We start from the raw sequence: 19,672 nt of genomic DNA, 5'->3' as shown, positions 1-19,672 counted from the left end.
TGCAAGTACATCTTCGCCAGACAAATATGGTGGAGGTTGGCCCCATTCAACAGTTCCATCAAACATTCTAGAATTTCCACGCCATATATGGTCACCAGGTAAAAATCGACGATGACCCATGAAACATAATTTCCTCCCGTAAGTAAGCCATTCAGATTTGGTATATTTGTTACAAGTTGGACATGCCATTTTCCCCTTAGTACTCCAACCTGACAAATTCTCATAAGCTGGAAAATCATTTATTGTCCACAACACCGCAGCATGCATCTTGAACGACTTGCCTGTTGACGAATCAAATGTGACAACCCCATTCTCCCACAAATCTTTCAATTCTGCAATCAATGGCTGTAAGTGTATGTTTATATCATTTCCCGGTGACCTCGGACCTGGGATGAGCAAACTCATCATGAAATATGGATCTTTCATACACTTCCAAGGTGGTAAATTATACAGCATAAGTACAACTGGCCAAGTACTATGACTAGTACTCATGTTCCCAAAAGGATTAAATCCATCTGTTGCCAACCCAAGTCTTACGTTACGCGGTTCTTCAGCAAACCATGGGTGTTCCTGATCAAATTCCTTCCACACCTAGGAGTCAGCAGGATGTGACAAAATATTCCGTTCCTTACTCTATCTGATGAGTGCCATGTCATATCTACAGCCGTTGCGCGTGACATAAATAATCGTTGTAATCTAGGTATCAATGGAAAGTGGCGGACGACCTTTTGCGGAACATTTGCCTTGTCCGATGTCCATCTTGACTCGTGGCATATAGGACACTCGTTCAACTGCTCATTCTCTCGCCAAAATAATATGCAGTCATTCGTACATGCATGTATTACGTTGTAATCAAATCCGAGTCCTCGTTTCAACTTTTTTGCTTCATAGAAGTTACGAGGTAAAGTATTGTCTGTCGGCAGTGCCTCTTTAAACAGCTCAAGTAACATATTGACTGCCTTAATAGATAATCGACACATTGATTTTATGTGAAGCAATCTTACGGTAAACGACAACTTACTATGTCTTCTGCATCCTGGATATAGCTCACGCTGTGAATCATTCCACAAGCGTGCAAAAGTGTTATGGCCCCCATCATTTGAGCTTAATGTGTCCGTGTCACCTTCATCCATAAACATTCCCGCACCGATGTCACCTAACATTTCCTCCAAATCCTCATCGTAATCATCTCCAACAATCTCTGGTTGTACATCTTCATCGATCTCTTCTTCTTCATGTGGAGCCTCAAATGAAGTTGGATATGGTTCGCCGTGTAAGACCCAATCAGTATAACCCTTATCAATACCTTTGACAAACAGATGCTCTCTCACCAAGTCTATCTTATGAGAACGCAAATTCCTGCATTCTCTGCATGGGCATCTGATACGCCCATCACTATCACATGTACCCAATGCAAACTCCAAGAATTTCTTAACACCTTCAGCATATACATTGTAATTCTGACCCAATCGATCGGTAACTCTCATCCAACTCTTATCCATGCCGACTATATTCATTACAAACAATATTGTAATGCATCAGCAAACAACCATATATCATGTACCAATTAATGAGTATGCCACCTTTCACCGGGTAGTTGGTCCTATCCCGTTCGGGATTGTAAGATCATAGTCGCCAACCTATGATCTATTATCTGTCACGTCCAACAAAATTTCGGCAGCATCTCCCCATAGTTCTCCAAATATGCTCGTTTCGTTGTGTGCACTGACGATTAACACGTCGTTGCACCATCACCGAAACTGCATATCCAGAGAACAATGGATGAATCTACCAAAATCATAATGTTGGACGACAACAGATATAGTTCTATAGTTTGCGAGAATGATCTTACAATCCCAAACTGTCCACTCTGGACAATTCAAGAGTTATCAATCAAGCATTCATCCGAATTGATAACTCTCGAACGGGTCTAAGGTTTATTTTGATGAACAAACAATACAAAATATGCTAATATATGTCAAACAATAACAACATATTATTTACACAACAATACAACAAAAACATAATTAGTAGGTATTATTTCAATATTTATTCCAGATTTTAATTTAAATATTAGTTTTACATGTTTATAATTAAGTATTTTAATTTAAAGATTTAGTAGTATTTTAATTTGAATATTAATTTTATTAATTTATCTTGAAGTATTTAAGTATTATTAAATCTTAACTATTTCTATTTTAATTTAAAGATTTAGTAGTATTTTAATTTGAATATTAATTTTATTAATTTATCTTGAAGTATTTAAGTATTATTAAATCTTAACTATTTCTATTTTAATTTAAAGATTTAGTAGTATTTTAATTTGAATATTAATTTTATTAATTTATCTTGAAGTATTTAAGTATTATTAAATCTTAACTATTTATATTTTAATTTAAAGATTTAGTAGTATTTTAATTTGAATATTAATTTTATTAATTTATCTTGAAGTATTTAAGTATTATTAAATCTTAATTATTTCTATTTTAATTTAAAGATTTAGTAGTATTTTAATTTGAATATTAATTTTATTAATTTATCTTGAAGTATTTAAGTATTATTAAATCTTAACTATTTCTATTTTAATTTAAAGAATTAGTAGTATTTTAATTTGAATATTAATTTTATTAATTTATCTTGAAGTATTTAAGTATTATTAAATCTACCAAAATTTATATTTTAATTTAAAATTTTAGTAGTATTTTAATTTGAATAATAATTTTATTTATTTAGAATTAACAATATTAAATGGTAGTAGTACATATAATTTACACAACTATCCCAAACTATTTGTATTATGTATACGTTATTGATGAAATGTCATTACCCGTTCGAACGATGATACATGATGTTCGAACAAAATGAATACGTTCGAACGGTAATCCTAATCCGTTCGAACGTATTCGTTCCAGATTCCAGTCGTCTTCAACAACGCCGAAAACTCCATTAATTACAAACAACATCAAACACAAACACCAATTTCAAAGCATACAACTTTCTAACATTGCAAAATATTAAGTTCAAATCATACATTTCTATTTTAAAAGAAATACCTGACAAATTGAAGATGAAAAGAAAATAATCCGAAAATAATCACAAACTATCCTACAAGTATTAATCCGAGAATAATAGAGTGAGATGAACAATTTTTTTGAGCTTAAGAGTTAGTTTGAGAAAGAATACCTCTGATATGTGAAGGGTAATCTTCAGGCGACCACACGGAGCGACTGCGCAGGAGGAGAGAAACAAAATTGTGAGGTTCTGTCGTGTTTTTGAAGAACATTTCATGTTCGAACGGTTATTTACTAACCGTTCGAATGTGAAAATATTAAGCGGGAGAAAATTCCCTCCTAATTTTCACGTTCGAACGTATAAAAAGTGTGTTCGAACGTTAATTTCTAACTGACCCAATCGGTATTACAAAGTTTTATTTATTTTCTTTTTTTCATTATACCTTTGAATAAAAGAACAACATTAATATATGTAGACATATTAGATGATACTATATTTTAATTGGCGGGATATTTTCCCACCACTGCAATAATCCGTTCGAACTATAACAAATTACGTTCGAACGGTAATCCAGCTGTCTTTAATTGGCGGGATGTTTTCCCGCCATTTGCCTTGTCCGTTCGAATGTTTTATTTTACGTTCAAACGTTAACATATGTGTTCGAACTGTTTATGAGTACCGTTCGAACACATATCCTTTATGATTAAATATAACTTTTTTCATCATTAAATGAAAAGTACTATAACATCATATGTATTAGTTATATATACTATTATATATAATGTAATATATACTATCATATATATGGTAATCTATACTAATTATATAGTATATATAGTAATATATATTATCATATATATAGTGACCTATACTATCATATATATTATTAAGATCATATGTATTAGTAATATATACTCACATATATATAGCCCCAAATATACTAAGGTCACATAATAAAGTCTAGAGAAATTTATAAGATGATAGTATATTATAAGTAATCTATACTCTATGTATATATGTTGTATAATATCATATATAACTTTAGTAGGTAAAGTATAATGGAATATGTAATATGACATATATTAGTTAAGTATAAACTCATACCATATAGTACTACATGCTATTATATGGTACTATATATATCTTAATATCTCATATATAACACTTTGATAGTAAAGTATTATGATATATTACTATTATACTATAAGAAAATATTTTATAAGTTATTATGATTTCATTTAAAGTATTCTACTATTATAATATATATTATAATATTACATAGTAGATTACAGTATATATAATCTACTATAATAGTATATATATTATAATAATTTATATGAATATAAATATAGTATACATTTAATATATTTTTTAATAAACTTACAAACTTCCGTTCGAACGTGAAATAGTAACTGGCAAACGGTTTTATATTAACGTTCGAACATTTACTATTAACGTTCGAACGGTTATGCACGTATAAGTTATCACGGGCAGCGATTTCTCTCACGCCGCCGTCCCCACCATTTGAAAAAGCGAGAAAACGTTTGAACGCACTACATTCACCGCCGTCTGCCGTCGTGATCAGCACATACGTCAAACATTTTCCCTCCCAACTAAAGGTATGTATTTTCAAACTCATTTTACCGTTTATTTTATAATTTTATGGTTTTATTTGTTTTTTTTTCAAAAAATTACATTTTTTCATTAATAATTACCGTAAAACATCATAAATCTATCGTAGGATGTTTAGAAATGAAGAGTACTTTGTTTTTTAGTCGAAGAAACCACGGAATCGATTAATTTTTGAGTATTTTCATGGCTGCTGAGTTGACTCAGCCATGGCCGAGTTAGATCTGTTTTACGTTCGAACGGTATTAACCAGTTAGTTCGAATGGGTAGACCTGTACGTTCAAACTTGATATACCCGTTCGAACGTTATTAATTGTCCGTTCGATCATATATTTAGACGTTCGAACGCTAATTATTAAATTAAATCCATTAACATTTTATTAGCTTATTAAATTGTTTTCATCGTTTAATTGATTATATGTTCTATCAATTAATTTATTAAATTGCTATTAGTATATAATTTTGTAAATCTTTTAGTCGTAATTAGATTTTATCACTAATCTTGAATGTATATTTTATTTTTTAAATTGCAGGATCATAATAATGTCTTATCGGGGCCGTAAACGTGGTAGATCAGGAGAACCTTCCATCCAAACAGTTCGAGAGCGGACCGTTTTACTTGAGCGACAGGTAAAACTGTCTGATTTTGTCGCTCTTATATGGGAGGGTCATTCCCTCCCATCAGTATTCAATGATCGTGGTTGGGATCGTGGTTGGGCACCAATCTTAGATCAGCGAGAAGAAGGAATGGAGCTCGTTTCCTTCATTGAGATCGTTACTGAGTTCTATAAAGAGCTCGGTGCTGCTAGCCCAGACGATGGAGGGGCATATAGGATCTGTGTCCGAGGAGCTCCTGTTATATTTTCAGCGGATGGACTCGCTGCATATCTGGGTATTCCTAGGCTTCTTGATGCCTATCCAAACCTCCCGCTTAGAGAGTCTGGTCCTTCAGGTGATGCAGCTATGTCTCAGGACGAAGGACTAGATTACACAGATGAGATAGATACACTTGCTGATCACGAGGTCAGAGACTTGATTGTTGGTCCAGATGCTCCAGTGTACGATGGCTCCAAGAGTATTAGGCAGGCAGATTTATCTTCTTTCTTCAAGATTATGAATTTGATCATTGCCAACAATATTGACCCACGGCAGCACAAGACCGAGGTCGGCATGGATCGAGCGAGATTTATGATACGGGTCGCTCGTGGCATCCCGATCGACCTCGTTGGTTATATATTTGAGAGGATCCGATCAGAGGCACGGTTTATTACGACAGATATACTGCCGTTTGGGATCCTCATCACTCGATTTTTGCTACATGCCGGGGTTGTGTCCGAACCTGCCGAGCGTTCCCGATTTCCGATGGCACCGATCAACAGCACCACCCTATCACGGAGCACGGGACACTCTAGATTTCGTTTTCGTGGAGCTGTTCCTGACAGGGCTGAGATTCAGAGAGATGGGCAGCCAGGAGATACTGGAGTCTCGGCTGGTGAGACATCTACACAGGCTGAGACATCACGCACATATATTCGCGAGGAGATGGCTGACATATTGCGTGCTGAGATCGGTGTACACACATCAGCAGTGATTGATGCAGTGCATACTGCCATGTCTGAGTTGCGTACAGAGATTATGGCTACCGTCTCTGGGTTACGTACAGAGGTTGATGAGTTACGTACAGCGATTAATGCCAATAATGCAACTCAGGTCACAGTTAGTACTCGACTGACACAGGTAGAGACACAATTAGCTGCAGTCGAGGATGTGTGTAGAGACCTCGCATCACAATAGTTTTTATCTTTTATTTATATTTTCTTTTGTTGTAATTATGAACAATATATATGGCATTTTGATAATTTGCTTTATTTGGTTGATTAATATGTATGTGATTGATAATATTTATTTACTAAATATCTTATTTAACGTAAAAGAAATCATTAAAATATTTTAAAATTAATTACATAAAATTAATTAATGAATTTGTATATATGATAGATATTTTTTATATTTTGAGTTTCGTACTGAGATTAATATTATACCTTCGAATGTATAAATGTGGTGCTTGAATATGTTCTAACTAAATATATTCCGTTCGAACGGTTTAGAAAGCTTCCTGCCAGGATTTGCCACAAAATATTTTCCGTTCGAACACAAAAATTCTCGTTTGAACGTTTTTGAACTTTTCTCGCCATAATAAAGTAATTATCCGCCAAATTTTACTGTTCGAACGTATTTTTTTACGTTCGAACGGGAAAATTTTTTGAGATGATTTAATTCGTCGCAGAAAAAACTGTTCGATCGGTTATTTTGACGTTCGAACGGTTTTCTAAATTCATCAATTTTTTGGGACGAAATTTAAAATTCGTCCCAAAAAATGACTTTTAGGGATGAAAAAAATTTCGTCCCTAAATAATTTCGTCCCAAAATCTCAAATTTGTTGTAGTGGTAATTACAGATGCATGAGCAGTGTTTTGGACGTGTTTCACCGCCACCACCTCACGATCAGCTGCAATAAAAGTGTAAAAAGCACGGGAGTCCAAGGGAACGCCTGATCTGATACCTAAGTCAGTAATTTGTGGATAATAATTATAATAACAATAATTCAATCCCTTTGCTAACCTGAGTTTCTTCTTTATATAGAGTTGCGTGATCTATCTTTGTTATAGCGCAGATAGTGGTTATCCTTGATTCAAATTGAAATTTAGAGATGAGGAATCATCTCTTAGCAAATTTGAATAATAACCTCTTTTATCTTTTACCATTGACTGGATAACTATCCCATCATTATTTAGCTTGTCTAGTCGTTGTTGGCTATGGGCTGGTTTCTTTTGTATTGGGCTGGGTTCCTTGGTTATGATCTAGGCTTTAGTCGGTGCTATGGGCCCAGGCCCATCTTAGGATTAACCGGTTGAGATATCTTCTCCAGTTACCCCGTAAAGTCTCATTAAGCATGGCGTGATGGACTTAACTGTTTGGGCATCGTTTCTTTCTTCGAGGCATGTCAGAATGCCGTTTCATTTTCTCTTCTCAGGCACGTCAACCGTCACCTCATTTCAACTCCTATTTAATGCCCATTTTCCCTCTTCTTTTGGTCTTCTATTACGCTTCTTGCTTTCCACTTCTTCTTTGAGTTCTTGCATTTCTTTTCCTGGGTTCTTGCCTCTCTGTGATTTCTTTCAATCCTTCCATGGCTTCCTCTTCTTCCAAGGGTAAGGCTGTTGCTACTCCAGACTCTTCTCCACCCCACGACTCTCCTCCCTGACTCGTTGTTGCTCTGACGGCTTCCATTTTGTGGGTTCTCACTGGTCTTCCGTTGTCACTCCGCGAGACTTGGAGAATGCTCGGAATAATTTCAACATCCCTGACTCCGATGAGTTGAAAGCCCCAAACCTAGCCAAAGATCTTAGTGCTGAACTGGAGTAACAAGCGGTGAAAAAAGGGAGTTGCTTATAAAGCTAGGGGAGGCTTAAGGGATGAAAGCTGAAGCCACACTTGGCTGAGGTGAAGGGTTTTCTCAAAGCTAGCGATCGTTAATACCTCCAGCTCGACGAAGTTGTTAAATCTGTCAAGAAAACTATCTCTATCTTGGAACGCAAGCTAGCTGAGATGGGGTCCGCTTTGGAGAAATCTTAGAATGACTTTAATCGAGTCCTCCCTCAGTTGGCTGCTACCCCCAAGATTTGAACATGGGCCTAGGGTATAGGTTTCAAGTTGGGGGTAAAACAGCTTCTTGAGCTTCTTCTTCTGGAACCCACCACGAACCTGCATACTTTGGATTGGAAGTCTATTCGGGCTAGTGAGGTTGCCCTTCATTTCTGTGACTCCCTTGGTCGGGCTGAGATGCCTGACGTTTTCCACCGCCCATCTTAATACCTGCTCAGTTTGGAGTGTTCACATTCCCCTCGGGATTTATTTTTTTTAGCCTTGTAAATGACTGAATTTCTAAAGCCATGTTTTAGGCCTTTGAACTTTGTTCGTTTGACTATGAAGTACTCATTGCTGTTCCTGCATTATGATATCAACTCATGCTATTCATGCCTTGTGTATTATCCTTTATGTCGTTCTCGTTTGTGAGTGGTATGTCGCCCACCTGGAGGAGTTTCTCTTGACTTCTTATACCCTTTTAGGCTAGTAAGTGAGTTCTTCGACCACGTCGCCTATGTGAGAGAAGGTGTTAATGAGAGAGCCCCTCGGCCATTTTAACTTTTTAAGTTTTTAGTCTCGTGGGAGAGTTCCTCGACCACGTCGCTTTTTGGAGTGAAGGTGTTGACGGGAGAGTTCTTCAACCGTTTTAACCTTATAAGTTTTTAAGCTCATGCGAGAGTTCCTCGACCACGTAGCCTTTTGGCGTAAAGGTGTTGACGAGAGAGTTCCTCGACCGTTTTAACCTTTTAAGTTTTTAGGCTTGTGGGAGAGTTCATTGACCACGTCTCCTTTTGGCTTGAAAGTGTTGACGAGAGAGTTCCTTGACCGTTTTAACCTTTTAAGTTTTTTAGGCTTGTGGGAGAGTTCCTTGACCATCTCGTCTTTTGGTGTGAAGGTGTTGACAGGAGAGTTCCTCGACCGTCTTAACCTTTTGAGTTTTTAATCTTGGATACTTGTTGCAAAGCCAAAAGAAACAAAATAGCAGTGGACAAAACGTGCAAGCATTTATTGAAAACGACATTCATACGTAAGTCAACAAATGAAATGAAAGAAAACTACATATATTTCCTTTAAACGTAGTACTTTCATAGGTGTTCTGCGTTCCATGGGCGAGGTAGCCGGCGTCCTGCGACATCCTTAAGGTGATAAGTTGCTGGTCTGTGGCTTGCCACTACAATGTAAGGTCCTTCCCACCGAGGCCCTAACTTCCCTTCTTCTCCTGAGGTCACGCTGGTATCCTTCAGCACTAAGTCGCCCGTTTTGAATGACCTATACCTCACTAGTTTGTTGAAATATTGCTCTGCTTTCCTCTTAGAAGATGCAACTTTGACTTCTGCATCTGCCCTTATTTCTCCTAATAGGTCCAGGTTTTCTTCCAGCCCTGCTACATTAGCTTTTGGATCAAAATTCTTTCTTCTGTAGCTCGGTAGCCCACCTCTATTGGTGCCATTGCCTCACTCCCATAGGCTAGGGCGAAAGGTGTTTGGCCTATTGAGGTCTTTGCTGTCGTTTTGTAAGCCCACAAAATTTCGAGAGCTTGTTGGCCCATAGCCCTTTTCTGTCGCATATCTTCTTTTTCAGTATTCCCATGATAGTTTTTTTAGTTGCTTCCACTTGTTCGTTTGCCTGGGGATGGCCTGGGGAGGAGTACTTGACCTTGATTCCTAGCTCTACACACCATTGACGATAATGTTCGGAGTCTAATTGTCTTTCGTTATTAAAAATGATACATTGAGGTATCCCGAACTTGCATATCACTGCTTTCCATAGGAACTTTGTCACGCTTTGGGCAGTTATTATAGTTATCACCTCTGCTTCAGTCCACTTTGTAAAGTAGTCGATAGCTACGATGATGAATTTGATTCCTCCCTTACTAGGGGGCATATGGCCTACCAAGTCTAACCTCCATTGGGCAAACGACCATGAGGACGTTATGGACCGCAACTCCTCAGGGGGTGCACCTGGGATTGGCCCATGAATTTGGCATTGAACACATTTCTTCGCGAATTCCTTTGTGTCTTTGAGTGCGTTTGGCCAATAGTACTTTGTCCTTACAATCTTTGCGGCGAGTGATCGTCCTCCTGAGTAACTCCACAAATTCCTTTGTGTACTTCTTTCATTACATACTCAGCTTCTTCCTTTGTTACGCATCGCAACAATGGGTTTGAGAAACCCCGCTTGTAAAGTACTCCGTCTATTATGGTAAACCTGGCTGCCCTACTTTTTAAATCTCTCACCTCTTCTCGAGATGAGGGAAGTTCGTCTGTCTCCAAATATTTTTTGATATCATTTACCCATCCTGGCGTGTTCTCTTGAATGTGCAAACTTTCTTCCCCTACTGCTGGTCTAGCCATTGCTTGTAAATCAACCTTCCATGATAGTGTTTCTTCTTGCTTTGCTAAGGCTGCACACGCCAATCGGTCATCCTTGAAATTGTCTCCATGAGGTATCTTTTCGATTCGAAAGTATTTATGATATTTGCTTTGTTCCTATACTTGGTGAAGGTATTTTATTAACTTGGATGCCCTCACCAAATATTCCCCCGTAATTGGCCCGACTTCTACTTGTGAATCAGCTTTCATTTCGACTTCTTTGCCTCGTGATCGCCAATCTTGCGAGTACTGCTTCATACTCAGTTTCATTGTTTAACTCAAATTTTACTGCATGGTACGATTCTTTCCCCTTATTTGTTACTATGTACACCCCGACTCCTCCACCTGACCCATCGACATACACTTGTCATGGATTCTTCTCAGGTGGCTTTTGGACTTCTTCTCTGAAGTTGGAAAACTCTGCTACAAAATCGGCTAGTATCTGCCCTTTCATAGTGCTTTTTGGTACGTAGTTGATGTCATACTCACTCAGTTCGATTGACCATTTGACCAACCATCCTGAGGTGTCTGGTTTTTGCAACACCTTTTGTAGGGGCGACGAAGTGATTACTCTTATTGGATGGGCTTGGAAATAAGGTCGTAACTGCCTTGTTGCTACTACCACTGCGAAGGCGACCAACTCCACCTTTGGGTACCTAGTCTCTGCTCCTCTCAATGCCCTGCTTACATAATACACCTGTTTTTGCTCATTTCCTTCCTCTTGTACCAATGCAGCAGATACTGCGTCTGGAGTTACTGCTAAGTATAATGACAATGACTATCCTGGCTTGGTGTGACTGAGCAATGGTGGCTTAGTTAGATACTCTTTTAACTGAGAAAACGCTTCTTCGCACTTGGCGTCCCACTCTTGTGCTTTCTTAAGCACCTGAAAGAAAGGAAGACATTTATTCGTTGATCGGGATACAAACTTGTTTAGAGCTGCAATTTTCCTTGCCAGTTTTTGTACTTCGTTCAAGTTCGTGGTTGACTTCATCTCTATTATTGCTTTGAGTTTCTCAGAATTTGCTTCGATCCCTCTCTCTGACACCATAAAACAAAGGAATTTTCTCGACTGTACTCCGAATGCACATTTTGTTGGGTTGAGCTTCATTTGGTACTGTCGTAAGATCTGAAAGGCCTCTCTAAGGTCTTCTATGTGTTAGTCAAACTCCCTACTCTTTACTAGTAGATCGTCGACATACACCTCCATGCTTCTTCCGATTTGGTTTTTAAACATTTTGTTCACCAACCTTTGGTAGGTTGCCCCAACATTCTTCAAGCCGAAAGGCATCACTTTATAGAAATACAATCCCAGGTCAGTTATAAAGGTTGTTTTCTCCTGATCAACCTTCTTCATTCTTATTTGATTGTATCCCGAGTAGGCATCCATAAAACTTACTATTTTATGCACTGCTGTTTCGTCCACTATGAAATCTATCCTTGGTAATGAGAAGCTGTCATTTGGACAAGATTTGTTGAGGTTGGTAAAATTCACGCACATCCGCCACTTCCCGTTGGACTTTGTTACTAACACCATGTTAGATAGCCATTCTAGATAACGTGCTTTTTTGATCAATCCAACTGCTAATAACTGATCAACCTCCTTTGCGATTGCTTTGAACTTCTCGGTACTGAAGTTTCTCTTCTTTTGTTTTACTGGACGTATCTTTGGGTCTACGTTCAGCTCATGTTCGATGATTTCCTCGCCTATCCCGGGCATGTCTTTGTGACTCCATGCGAATACATCTTTATGGTCTAGGAGGAAATCTATCAGTTGCTATCTCTCTTCTTGCACCAACTTTGTCTTGATCTTCACTTGGCTTTCGGGATGGTTTTATTCAAGGGTGACCAATTCTAGAGGCACATCTGCCTCTCCATGCTTGAAGGTATCTTCATCACTAGTCTCTAACTCCGTCGCCATTACCTGTGGCCCCAGCGGGAGGATCATGTGTTTTTCATAATCTACCATGCTGACCTCCCTTTGCCCTTGTCTGAGCTCCTACACATAACATTCCCTGACCAAGACCTGCTCGCTGCATACTTCGCCTATTCCTCTTGGTTTGTGTACCTAGCCTGTTGGGAACTTCATTTTTAAATGATAGGTTGAGGTAATGGCCTTTAATGCATTCAACGTGGGCCGCCCAATGATCGCATTATATGCCGATCGAGTTCTCATTACTAAAAACTTCGTCATCGTCGTGGCGACATAAGGATCTGTGCCTACAGATATTGGTAATGTAATGGAGCCCATTGGTTGTACCGCGTCTCTAGTGAACCCTTTCAGTGTAGTTGGTGCTGGTTTCAACTGCTCTTCGCTGATTCCCATTTTGTTGAATGCATCCCAGAACAAGATATCCGCCTAACTTCCATTTTCAATCGATATTCTCCTGGTAGTAAAATTTGCCACCAACATTGTTACTACCAAACATCAGCATAGGGGTACACAACTCCTCGGCAATCTTCCGCCTCAAAAAATATCATGGGTGATCCTTGCACTCAGGGCTGTTTGACGGGCCTCTTTACATTATAGATTTCTTCATATCTTGCCCACCTTGCATAGGTCTTTCTTCCTGAGGAAGTTGGGCCACCTCCTGCATATCCGCTGGCGATAGTGTGTATCTCACCCAAAGGTTGGTTTCTTCGATTTTCGTTTGCTCTCTCCCTTCGGTCCCTAGGTTCATTTGATCTCTTCTCCCTTTTCGGTGATTCCAGTAGCCTGGGGCTCTTACTTCTTCTCCTCTTGTGCTCATTCTTCCTTTCATTTGTCGCCCGGTGTCATGTTTTGAGTGATCAATCGCTCTAACTTGCCATTGTTCCTCATTTCTTCTACTTTTCGCTTTAGGTTGTAACTGTCCTCAGTTCTATGCCCCCTTGACTTATGATAAGTGCAGTACTTCTCAGTTTGATATTCGTTCTCAGTTGGTTATTCTTCCTTTGTTTTTTCTAAATAGTGTACATAACCGCCACTATGCATTCTTACATTACCATCCCGCCTTGACTCTTGCTGGTCTCTCTTCGCCCTTTGTCCTCCATCTCGGTCTTTCCTCTGTCCTCCTTTCGTTTCCCGCTCACTCATTCTTTCTGGTTGAGTAGTCAAGGTGATCAAGGTGTCTTTAGCATTAACAAAATCATCAGCTCTATCCATGAATTCCCGTAAGGTGGAAGGGGTTTTTTCGGGCCAGCTTGGCCATAAAAGGGCTCCTTGGCCAAATGCCTCATAATAGTACTGCTAGCATAATTTTCTCGTCTTGGTCATTGGTCATCATCTTTTCTTTGTTTAAGCGTGTTAAATACACTTTTAAGCTTTCATCCTCCTTTTATTTGATGGTCAACAAGTAGGCGACGGGTCTCCTTCATTTTCTACTTGCCATGAATTGGGTCAAGAACTGTCAGCCCAGCTCTTAAAAACTCTCTATGGAGTTTGGTTGCAGTGCACCAAACCATCCTCTCGCCGACCCTTTTAGAGTCAAAGGGAAAGCTCTACAAGCAATCTCCCACAGGAACTCGTGGAGCATCATATGAGCTTTGAAAGTCTCAAGGTGCTCCACGGGATCTTTCGAGCTGTCATATAGATCCATTGTCGGGATTTTGAATTTCGTGGGTAGGGGCATAGCCAGGATTTCCGTAAAAAATGATAGATTTGTGCTTGATAGCAATTGATCTATTGAAAGAAGACATTCCTATCTTCTTGGCCATCTCCTCATATTTCCATCAAGCTATGTACATCGTGGTGCAACTTCTTTGCTTCCTCGTTCTCTTGATGGCCCTTTCCCACGCTATTTACCTCCATCTCTACCCTGTCAGCCTGATTGGATGTCGCATCCTCACCTAACGGCCCATTTTGTGACTTAAGAGTCTCATTTTCCTTACGTAAGGAATCCATCTCCGTGGTAAGCGTTTTTATCATTTCCTCCATCTCTACGATCTTCTCCTCCATATTTTGTGAAGTTTCTCCCTATTCTCTAGTTGCCTGAGACCGAGTAATGATGGGCATGTGAAAAGTACGTAAAGTGTGAGACTTAAACAATCCCACAGACGACACCAACTGTTTTGGACGTGTTTCATCGTCACCACCTCACGATCACCTGCAACCAATGTATAGAAAGCATGGAGGTCCAAGGAAACGCCTCTGATGCCTAAGTCAGTAATTTTTGGATAATAATGATAATAATAATAATTCGATCCATTTGCTAACTTGGATTTTTTCTTTATATGGAGCTCCGTGATCTGTCTTTGTTCCTGCGTAGATAGTGGTTATCCTTTATTCAAATTCAAATTTAGAGATGAGGAATCATTTCATAGCAAATTCGAATAATAACCTCTTTTAACTTTTACCATTGACTGGATAGCTATCCCATCGGTATTTAGCTTATCCAGTTGTTGTTGGCCATGGACTGGTTTCCTTTGTACTGGGCTGGGTTCCTAGGTTATGATCTGGGCTTTAGTCGGTGCTAAGGGCCCAGGCCCATCTTGGGACTAACTGGTTGAGATATCCTCTCCAGTTACCACGCGAAGTCTCATTGCGCATGGCATGATGGGACTTAACTGTTTGGGCGTCGTTTCTTTCTTCGTGGCATGCCAGAACGCCGTTTCGTTTTCTCTTCTCGGGCACGTCAACCATCACATCATTTCAACTCCTATTTAATGCCCATCTTCCCTCTTCTTTTGGTCTCCTGTTACGCTTCTTGCTTTCCGCTTCTTCTCTAAGTTCTTGCATTTCTTTTCCTGGGTTCTTGCCTCTCTGTGATTTCTTTCAATCCTTTCATGGCTTCCTCTTCTTCCAAGGGTAAGGCTGTTGTTGTTCCAGACTCTTATCCACCCCACGACTCTTTTCCCTGACTCGTTGTTGCTCTTCTAGGTTCCATTTTTGTGGTTTCTCACTGGTCTTCCATCGTCACTCCATGAGAGTTGGAGAATGCTCGGAATAATTTCTACATCCTTGACTCCGTCGAAGGGATGAACTGAAGAGGATATCTTCGGTTAGTCCAGTTGAGATATCCTCTCTAGTCCGGTTTCAGCACCCGGTTGAGATATGCTCGGAATAACAAACCTCGTGGGTCGGGGGTGACTTTTTCCTCCATTCCGGCCTGTTGTGCAATTTTTGGCATTAATAGTTGGCGCCATCTGTGGGATCAACTTTTTCTCTATATCAAAATTGGGAGAAGGATATTCTCTGACTCACGGGATCATCTACAAAAGTTCAGATTCTTTGGTTTGTGAGATCGTCTAAAAAAAATAGATATATATTTATACATATATTTATTATATGTTGCCCGCCACAACCCTGCACAATGTGAATTCTACACTCATAAGATCTTCATTGAAACATAGATAAGATTTCCTCAACTTTGCTAATTTTTTTTTTTTGTTGTTGTTGCTTACATTCTAACACTGCATCAAAAAAGAAGAAGAAGAAGAAGATGACGATGATGAAGAAGACAACAAAAGGAATAGTCGAGCGCAACCGTGAAATTACTCCGGTTTGGCTCTTTCAAACTTGCTATTTTATTTTTACTAACAAAGTTGATTTTTTGGAGGATCTTTTTCCACAAAGCTCGTCGAGGTTCTACAAAAAACCTAGTAGCTACAGGTTTTGGGAATATACCTCGCTGGAAATATACCTCACTGGAAATCACTTGCATGGCACGAAATACCAACTATGAAGCCCATCTCAGACTCCACTCGTACATCTTAATTTATCTTCAGCAAAATAGGTCGATCGGTATCGCGGGCATCTTGGGTCTATTTTCTGGTATCATGGATATCCCAAATCTTCATCAATGTCAGACCATGGCTGCCTGCGGGCATCACCCATGTGTCACCAGCTTTCGCCACACTCACTCAAGCAAGATTACCAAGGAGAGCTCTAGCTCACTCCATAGTGAGGTCACATTTTATCTCCTACTACAACGAAACAGTTGAACTCAACTTTAACATCAACGCGGTAGAATCATCCTCCCGCCACGCTTTCCTCGCCAAGGCTACAAGGTCGAGCATATCTCCCATTACACCCATCGTCAGAGTTATGCGATCGACGCCATCTCCCGCTACACTCGCATCGGATGGACAAGGTTTTCCAGCTTCAAACTTGTGATTTAGATTATTTGACCTAACATGTTTGTTTTTGTTGGTACGATCGATCTCTAGCTCCCACCATAGATTGCGGTCGCACTTTGTCTCCGATCTCAATGGGTTACGCGGTCGAGACACTTCCCGCTACACCCATTGCCAGAGTTACACAGTCGAGGGCATCTCCTGTTACACTCGTATCATCAGGGTTACGCGATCGAGGCACTCTCCCGATAGCCTAATAAAATAAAGGTTAAACGGTCGAGGGATCTCCCACTAGCCTCATATTTACAAGGTAAAACGGTAGAGGTGATCTCCCTTTAACTCCGTCTCGCCAAAGGTGACGTGGTCGAGGTGATCTCCCACTAGCCTCATACTTACAAGGTAAAACGGTCGTGGTGATCTCCTTGTTAACTCCTTCTCGCCAAAGGTGACGTGGTCAAGGTGATCTCCCACTAGCCTTATACTTATAATGTAAAACAATCGAGGTAATCTTCTATTAACTCCTTCTTGCCAAAGGTGATGTGGTCGAGGTGATCTCCCACTAGCCTCATAATTACAAGGTAAAACGGTCGAGGTGATCTCCTGTTAACTCCTTCTCACCAAAGGTAACGTGGTCAAGGGATCTCCCACTAGCCTAAAATTTTCAAGGTAAAGTGGTCAAGGTGATCTCCCACTAGCCTCATATTTACAAGGTAAAACGGTCGAGGTGATCTACCGTTAACTCCTTCTCCCCAAAGGTGACATGGTCGAGGGATCTCCCACTAGCCTCAAATTTACAAGATAAAATGGTCGAGGTAATCTCCCTTTAACTCCTTCTTGCCAAAGGTAACGTGGTCAAGGTGATCTCCCACTAGCCTGATATTTACAAGATAAAATGGTTGAGGTGATCTCCCGTTAACTCCTTCTCGCCAAAGGTGATGTGGTCGAGAGATCTCCCTCTAGTCTCAAATTTAAAGGTAAAATGGTTAAGGTAATCTCCCGTTAACACCTACATCCGAGTGTCTCCACTCTCTACAACCTCCACCAGTTGGTTATCTTTGGGAACGAACTTCCAAACTCTATAACCGCCTTGCACGGGTATCCTTCGGGAATGAGTCGATGGGCTCAGCAACCGCATGAGATGGATCTGAGAGGGTTGACTGGCACCCTAACCACTTAAGTGCGGGTTACTACAAATAAACTTTTACATCCACATCAAAAAGGAAAAAAAAAAAAAAAAAAAAAAAAAAAAAAAAAGAATAGAAAAGAAATATAGCATGGGGCTCCAAAAGGTGAATTGTGCTCTATCACTCCAAAGAAATAACCTCTATATAAAGAGCAGTTCCTCCACAAATTTAAGGGACTCAGTCCAGGCACTCTCCACCAATTCTCTAGAGGGGTTCTATTGAGACAACATTCTCTCATTGTATTGAGCGAAACATGAGGACATGAGATATTATAAAATCATCACCTGATATAGTGGACTTTGCCCCAACAACTCGTGGACATAGGCTTTTATGCCGAATCAAGTAATTCTTGTGTCTCTCTTTTATTTATTTTTATTTGCTTATTTATTATTTATTTTATGGATGAACGTGAAGAGCACCATATCGATGTCCAAATCAACCTCGTGGGTCGGGGTTGACTCTTTCCTACATTCTGGCATGTTGTGTAATTTTTGGGATTAACAAACAACAAAGTATTTAATTGGATGTTGTCGTCTCATAACTACGCACCATATGTGCATGCATACAACTGGATGTTGCTGGCCTTTTGGTAAAGCAGCTAACTCAGCTTGGAATTGCTCATGCAACCAATATTCATGGCGGTCGATCCTCTGATCTTGGGCTTTGACCTCAAAGATTAATGAACCACCTCTAGGTCTATATATATAATAATTTTTTTCCTTTTATGTGTATATATAATATTAATATTAGTACTTGCCATTAAACAAAATGCTCGAAATCAAACACGGATCACTCGGTTGTGAGTCCCAGGCGCACGTTCTGAGCTTCTATCTCGAACTCTGGATATTGATTATCGAAAGACTGCCACGCAAGTGAATCAGCTGGATGCCTCATATTTGCGTCATTCTTAACTCTTTTCTCCTCGTGCCACCTCATATCATGAGCTGTTTTCTTACACATATAGTCTTTGCAACCTAGGTTTTAAGAGAAAATACCGCAACATTTTAGCCGGCACGTTTTTCTTACCCTTCCACCTAGACTCTCCGCCTATAGGACATGCTTGTTTCTCCTCATTCTCTTTCCAAAATAATACACAATCATTTTTTCATGCATGTATAGACTTGTACTCAAATCCTAATCCATCTCTCAACTGTTTTACTTCATAAAAGTTCTTGGGCAATGCAGACCCTTCGGGAAGCACCTCGTTAAATAAGTTCAATACCATGTTTATTGCTTTCGTCAACATCCCACACTAGGGCTGAAAACCGATGGGTTCGGCGCGGTTTCGGTGCCAAACCGACGCCGAACCGATGTCTGCCATGAGATGAAAAAACTGGCCGAAACCGATCGACTGGGGGAGAGAAAACCGATATTATCGGTCTCGGCGCAGTGTGGTTCGGTTCCTCGGTCTGCCGTCGGCGTCTCTATCACGGAGGAGGGATGTGCCGCCGTTTACCATGAGAGAGTAGAAGAGAGTTGCAGGTGAAATGGAGGAAGGAAGAAGACGCGGGGAAGAAGAAGAAGAGGGGCGAGGGGCAATTAAATCCATTTTGAAACGACGCCGTTTGGCTTTTAAGCCAAACGGCGCTGTTCCATATGTTTTTTTTTTTAAGTTCCAAGGGAAAAACGACGCCGTTTCACTTATTTAAGTGAAACGGCGTCGTTTTATATAAGAAATATATTGTAAAAAAAAATATATAAGATGTCGGCCGGTTCGTCGGTTTAGACCGGTATTGAACCGCAGACCGAACCGGCCTACGTCGGTTTCCTTAA

This window comes from Juglans regia, chromosome 10 (assembly GCF_001411555.2).
Source record: "Juglans regia cultivar Chandler chromosome 10, Walnut 2.0, whole genome shotgun sequence".
NCBI lineage: Eukaryota > Viridiplantae > Streptophyta > Magnoliopsida > Fagales > Juglandaceae > Juglans > Juglans regia.
The sequence above is the reverse complement of the archived record's forward strand: the minus strand, read 5'-3'. Positions refer to the sequence as shown.